This window comes from Cicer arietinum, chromosome 8, assembly GCF_000331145.2.
Source record: "Cicer arietinum cultivar CDC Frontier isolate Library 1 chromosome 8, Cicar.CDCFrontier_v2.0, whole genome shotgun sequence".
Taxonomy (NCBI): Eukaryota; Viridiplantae; Streptophyta; class Magnoliopsida; order Fabales; family Fabaceae; genus Cicer; species Cicer arietinum.
In genome coordinates, this window is record NC_021167.2 from 24,391,577 (window position 1) to 24,398,998 (window position 7,422).

The 7,422-nt window shown below is 31.1% G+C and overlaps 1 long non-coding RNA gene and 1 pseudogene across 1 annotated transcript; both read left to right on the top strand.

Annotated features, from left to right (window-relative positions):
• Nucleotides 1-7,050, top strand: part of LOC101489175 (uncharacterized) — an 8,815-nt pseudogene extending 1,765 nt beyond the window's left edge.
• Nucleotides 7-2,323, top strand: LOC101488960 (uncharacterized). The gene is made up of 2 exons (XR_190441.3): nt 7-1,467; nt 1,753-2,323. It is a non-coding gene; the product is annotated as an uncharacterized lncRNA (long non-coding RNA).
• Nucleotides 7,051-7,422: the final 372 nt, after the last annotated feature.

A 7,422-nucleotide genomic window follows, 5' to 3' on the forward strand; every position in this document is an offset into this window, starting at 1 on the left:
GATATACTGTTTTGGAATCTTTACAAATACAAAGGTAGAATACATGTGAAATCTGATGGAGTTCATGGATATAAGTTTGCTTGTTTAGGCCTAAAAGCAAGGTCCATAATATTTAGGGAGAATGTATGATGTGACAGCTGTCCTAGGTTGTTATGATATTCCCCCAATAAAGTAGTGCGTGGGGGAAAACTGTAGGTATGAATGATTGTTATGGCAGTACCTTGTAGGGTCAGGCAGTGATAGACTAACTATTGTCTCTGTTGAGGAGCTTTGCTCTGGAAACTAACCGTGTTACTTCGATATTATCATCGTTCAATAATATCGAAACATTCCATATTTACCTTATATTTTCTGCTAGAATTACTCTGCTCTATCATAGTTAGAATATGCAAGTGCTATTCTTTTTAAATACATCTATAGAGTTGATTTGTTACTATAGTTGATGTTTGTGATCTGGTGTATCTCCTTAGATCAACCAAAACATGTAGCTGCTATGCTAGGACATTTTGCAATAGGATTGAATGGGTTACTTTAGCCAAAAGAACATGCATGGTGACTGGAACACTGGTTTGTACATGGGGGAATTAGCAACACTGGTAACAAGAATATGCCAATTATGTGGTGTAATATCTAGAAAACATTTTATGCATTTTATTTCATCTCAATTATGCTTGCTTAATTTAATGTATTAACAAGCAATCGAAATTTGGAAGGCGTGTTGTATTTGGATCAAGTGGACCGCATTGTAGAGATATAAGTTGGTAACTTGCTACATACATGCATGAAGTGAAATTAAAAAGATTCTACTTTTGTGTGAGTGGCAGTGCAGATGTTTGTGAGGTATACTTTTTTGAACCTTGCTTCTAAGGAAGGTGGAAGAGAGTTAATAAAAGGCTAAGAATGGTCAATAAAGAATAATAACCTACATTCATCACCACTTACGAACACAAAACAAGTGATCAAATATGAATTCTGTTTTTGCTGCATAATTGGTCTTCTGCATATTTAGTGCGTATCAGACTTATATGAGCTGAAATTGATGTCTTAAAAGATCTTTTCATAGTGAAAAGAGATTACTGTTGTTAGTCACTACCAAATTGTTTGAATTAATTCAACAAGATTCATCAAAAAATGACATGAAATAAGCCTACGTGCCAAATTTAAGAGAATTCCAAGTTTGTTTGTGCAACTATCATAATTTGAGAGACCTGGATCCTTGGATGGATGATAGTAGTGCTAGTAGTGATAGTTATTCTACTCCACATTATAGTATTGTTTTGATGCTCCACGGTTAGTTAGCTTCTCTCTTTTATTGTAGAATGCCTAGGAGTCATTAATATTGTTTATTTTTGGTGGATACCCTGCATTGTGCGATTTTTGCAGTGATTTGCATGCCTGTGTGTCAAGTTTATATTTGATATTCAAACCGCAGGTGATCAAATGACTATTTTCCTGCATCTGTAACCGGTACTTGCTCTATCTTTCTACTCAAATTAATACGCGCAAGATATGTTATCAAACACTATTTATAGCCTCGAAGCATTTCTATGTTTTACAAATATATAAGCTGAGATGAGCAGCAGCCCTGAAAGCAAGATTTCCACAAACTACAGAGAACATATTCTTAACTGAAGCCTCCTTTTGTTAAAACTTGCAACATATAATAAATGGAAACATGATTCATGCTTCAACTTTATATATCTTGTAGAAATTAATTAATGGAACATCTCTAATTTCATTTCTCTCATGTAGGAAGCAAATCTAGTCCAGATCCTTCAAGTAAATCAGATTCTATCAAGTTTCTTTGGTCCAATACCATTTAGGAATAGCAAAAGTTTGCAAAAACATCCCAAAGGAAACATTGCAAGGCCTAAAAGTTGAAAATGCACATCTGTTGGAGCTGCATAGAAAGGTATGAGCCCTTATTGAATAGACTCATCACAGATGTTGAGGACTTCACATACCCAAATGCTGGAAAATATTATCTACCATTTCAAAGTTCAAAACCGTAGTTAAATTTTGAAGGAGTTGGAGCTAGTGCGTGCACCTTTGCTAGTACCGAAAAATCGAGGCGGATTTGGAATCTTTAATGTATGAATTGTATTATTTTGAATTATCAATATAGTAAAGGACCGCTGTTTTTTTACCTTATCATGTAAAAAGGATGCAAATCCATTTACATTGCTCTTATTTGATGAGTATTTTAATTTTATTTTTTTTTTTTTTATATTTGTACACTTGAGTTTCCATTAATGTTTGTTTCCATTCATTGAACTATTACGTGGATCGTATAAATAGTTTAAACTACGGAGTATTCCACTTATACTTTTATGTATTTTCTCTTTTAGGTCTCAATTATCACTTGTGAGCAGACCAATGTTCTATGTCTTGCTCCAGCAAATTATGAACATGGTAATGATATTGTATAAAGAATATTGTATATTATAAGTAATTTTTAATTAAATTTCAATACTATTTTACTTTTAAAATACTCTTCATTTAATTTATGAGATCAAAGAAAACTAATTGCACTTTGTTATTTATTTTAATAAGCTTGAAGTTAGATACTTTTGCTTTATATTTAAAGCTAGGAGGAGAGTATAGTGTAATTTAAAACTTATTGAGTATTTTCACCAAAGTTTATTTTGTGTGAATGATATATAAATATACATTGAACATTGCTATTTCTTAGGAAGAGTTTAAACCAAAAAGAGAATAATGCATAAAAATAAGAAATTTAACTAATTAGATTCTTATTAAACATATATGAAACGAAGAGTGGGTGGTCATTACTTGTAACTTGAAAATGTGACACTGCTATATAAAATTTTTGTTTTTGTTTTTTTTTTCAAACTTCTCATAACAATAATCATTTTTCATTTACATTAGCACCAAAATGAAAGTAGTCATCAATGAATGCCTATCAGAAAAGATAATAAAGATGATATTTTTAATTTGGCTATGTTCTTTTTCATTTCTATGTGACACTTCTATGTTGTTTTGTTTCAATCAATGATTCTCAAAACCAAATTGTTAAATAGTTTTATTTTCCAACAACATGGATCCTTGCCTAGAAATTATGTATTATTTTTTTAACTAACAAAATGAATATATTAAAAAAATATTCTTAGCAGAGGAGATAAGTAGAAAAAAAAAGCAAAAAAAAAAATTTACAATTTTTTTATCAATGTTTCTACCCACACCACTAACATTACTACCCACACCCCCTCAAATTTGTAAAAAACCCAAAATACCATTTGATATTTATCATATTTTTTATAATTTTACTAACTCATAACTCACTTTCATCAACATTCATCACATCTCAGGACTCACATGTCAAAAAATCACCATACATCACCAACTCTGCCTCGTAATCATTTAAACTCACATAACTCACTCATAACTTATACCATCAATTTCTTCATCACATTGTGGTTAAAGTGACCTAAAAATATATGTTTGTTGGTATGTTTCTGAGTTCAAATTTTTTTTTCTTCTAAATCTTAGGATTATACGTGAACTCAGTTCATGTACGTTGTATTGCTACGTGAACTAAATTCACGTACGTTAAAAAAAAAGTAAAAATATCAGAATTTACGCAATCTTAATTCACGTACATGCACGTGATTTAAGATTGCGTAATCAATAAAGTTTGAAAATTCAACATCTCAGTATTTACGTGATCTTAATTCACGTACGTATATGTGAATTAAGATTGCGAAATGATTGAAAATTAAACCATTTACGTGAACTCAATTTCACGTACGTATAGGTGAATTCAATTCAGCTAAACGTACGTGAACTCAGTTCGCATAAACTTACGTGAAATTAAGTTCATGTAAATGTTAGCAAAATTCTGAACATGATTAATGATGATTGATGATGATTAATGATGATGATTAATGAAGATTAGCAATGATTGATGATGATTAATGAAGATTAATGATGATTATTGATGATGATTAATGATGATTTATGAAAATGGTTAATGATGATGATGGTTAATGTTGAAGAAAAGAAAGAAGATGAAGAAGTTGTTGAATGAAGATGAAGATGACGAAGAGGAAGAAGGGAAGGATAATTTGGAAATTATGATTTTTTTAAACATTTGAGGGGTATGGGTAGTAAATTAGGATGTGTTGGTAGCAAAATTGTTTTTTTATTGTATAATTAAAATAAATAAAAAATACAAACTAAAAGTGAAAAATTAATCAGAAGTTATATCAATATGCATTAAGAGTTGAGAAGGCCATTTTATATTCATAACAAAGTTTTTATGAAATCTAAATAGGATTAAAAATAAATAATTTCTTTTATTTACTAAGGAATAATAATTTCGATATTTTGAAATTTGACAAAAAAATTTAAAAAATACAATCGATCAAGTACTCTTTCTATTAAGATTTAAACTCATATTTTCTAAAATAATTTATTATTAATTTAACTATTTAAGTTTAATCATTTAATTATATTAAAAACATAGCATACATTTATAATTTATAGAAATTAAATTCATTTTGAATTTAATTGGTATATATAATGTTAGTACAAATATCTTTGATACAAAAGCTTGTTTTTTTCTCAATTTAATAATGAGAAAAAGTTTTTTTTTTTTTTTTTAGGCAACAACTCTAAATTCTTGTTAAAACAAGGAAATTGACATTGAAGCTTTATAACGTGAAGGGAGAATCTGCTTCCAAACACAATTTGTTGACTGTGACAGACACCAATGTCAATTTCAAGGTTTAGGTATGTTGCTGCTGTTTTTGTTTTTATTCCAAAGTTTACTCCTTTTCAATTTCCAAAACACTATTTTTCAACCCTAAACCCTCAATTTGATAATGTTAATCATCTGGATGCTGCTTCATTGTTCAATCGTTTGCTCCATAAGAATCCTACCCCACCACCCATTGAATTTGGCAAGATTTTAGGTTCCATTGTGAAAACTAAGCATTACTCAATTGCTATTTCCCTTTCTCAACAAATGGAAATTAGGGGAATTCACCCTGACTTAGTAAATTGCAATCTCTTAATCAATTGTTTTTGCCAATTGGGTCATATCACTTTTGCTTTCTCTGTTTTCTCAAAGATTCTCAAAAGGGGTTATCACCCAAATACAATAACTTTTACCACACTCATCAAGGGTTTTTGTCTCAAAGGTGAGGTTCATAAAGCATTGCACTTTCATGACAAGGTGGTAGCACAAGGATTTCAGTTGAATCAAGTTAGTTACGGCACTTTGATCAACGGGTTATGTAAAGTCGGAGAAACAATAGAAGCTCTAGAGTTGTTGAGACGAGTTGAAGGGAAATTGGTTCAACCTAATGTGGTAATGTACAACACGATTATTGATAGTATGTGCAAAGATAAACTTGTTTATGATGCATGTGATTTATATTCTGAAATGGTTGTCAAGAGAATTTCTCCTAATGTTGTCACTTACATGGCTTTTGCATCATGGGTCAATTGAAAGAAGGAATTGATTTGTTAAAAAAAATGACATTGGAAAACATCAACCCAAATGTGTATACTTTTAGTATATTGGTTGATGCTTTTTGTAAGGAAGGGAAGTTAAAAGAAGCTAAAAATGTGTTTCTTGTGATGATGAAAAAAGACATAAAACCTGATATTTTTACTTATAGCTCTTTAATAAATGGATATTGCCTCGTTAATAAAGTGAACAAGGCTAAGAGTATACTCAACATTATGGCCCAAATGGGAGTGGCTCCTGACGTTACGAGCTACACTACTGTGATTAATGGACTCTGTAAGATTAAAATGGTGGATGAAGCCATGAACCTCTTCAAAGAAATGCAGTCCAGAAAAATTGTTCCTAATGTTGTAACTTACAGTTCCCTCATTGATGGTTTGTGCAAATCAGGGAGAATTACATATGCTTTGGAGCTTGTTTGTGAGATGCATGATAGGGGCCAACCACCTAATATATATACTTACAGTTCTATATTGGATGCTTTATGCAAAAGCCATGATGTTGACAAGGCAATTGCATTATTGAAAAAATTTAAAGACTTGGGTATTCAACCAAATATGTGCACATATAATATTCTTCTCAATGGATTGTGTAAAAGTGGACGAATAAAGGATTCACAAAAGATTTTTGAATATCTTTTGGTCAAAGGCTACAATCTTGATGTCTATGCATATACCATTATGATACAAGGGTTTTGTAACAAGGGCTTGTTGGACGAAGCGTTGGATCTTGGGTATTCAACCAAATATGCCCACGTATACTATTCTTCTCAACGGATTGTGTAAAGGTGGAAGAATAGAGGATTCACAAAAGATTTTTGAAGATCTCTTGGTCAAAGGCTACAATCTAAATGTCTATATATATAATGTTATGATCCAAGGGTTTTGTAACAAGGGCTTGTTGGACAAAGCGTTGGATTTGTTCTCAAAAATGAAAGTGAATGGCTGCGTTCCAAATGCTGTAACTTATGAAATAATAATTTTTTCCCTCTTTGAAAAAGATGAAAATGAAAAAGCAGAGAAACTACTTCGGGAAATGATTGTGATAGGTCTTCTTTAAGACCGAAACTAGGTAAGATATTTTTCTATTTAAACATTATTATTTTGAATCAATGTTTCAACATTATTTTATCATTTCAATCAATTCTTTTTGATTCTTTGCTGCCATTCCTGATATACTGTTTTGGAATCTTTACAAATACAAAGGTAGAATACATGTGAAATCTGATGGGGATCTTGGATATAAGTTTGCTTGTTTAGGCCTAAAAGTCAGGTCCATAATATTTAGGGGAAAAGGGTTAGTTAGCTAGAGAAGTAGAACATTGTGAATGCTGATTGTAAAATTCTCAATACTAGTATTTATAGTTCCTTTTTTCAACTGTTTTTTTTATCCCTTATCCTTTAAATGGGTTACATGTTCAATGAACATCATTTAGATTCGTATTGAGATCAAATTGTCCTCATTGTATAGATTACAATGAAAACCATATTAGAGATATAACTTATATACCTTTGTTTCTGCATTTCCTATTGACAAATAAATTTCCAATTGATTTCTGTTTCCTTTTACGGAACCTCGAATGATTGCCAATGCATTTGTGGTAGTCCTGACTTCTGTTGTTTGTCTCCTTTTCTGTCTAAATATATCGAGAACTTATTTTGGACTCAGGACATACATCTTACAAGCATGTGAGTCTAATTCAGCAGATATATCTCAAGAAACTGATGATTGTGTTGAATGCTGCAAATTTCAATATAAATAGTCAAAAACTCAACATTATAGGTGTCTTTAATGCTATGAATTCATGGGATTGTGAAGAACAAAATAAGTCAAACTATGTCTTTCACCTCCCATAAATCTCTTGCATCAACTGTGTCTTTAATGCTATGTCTCTGTCAAGTGTTCAGTAAAGCATGGATCTGATGCAA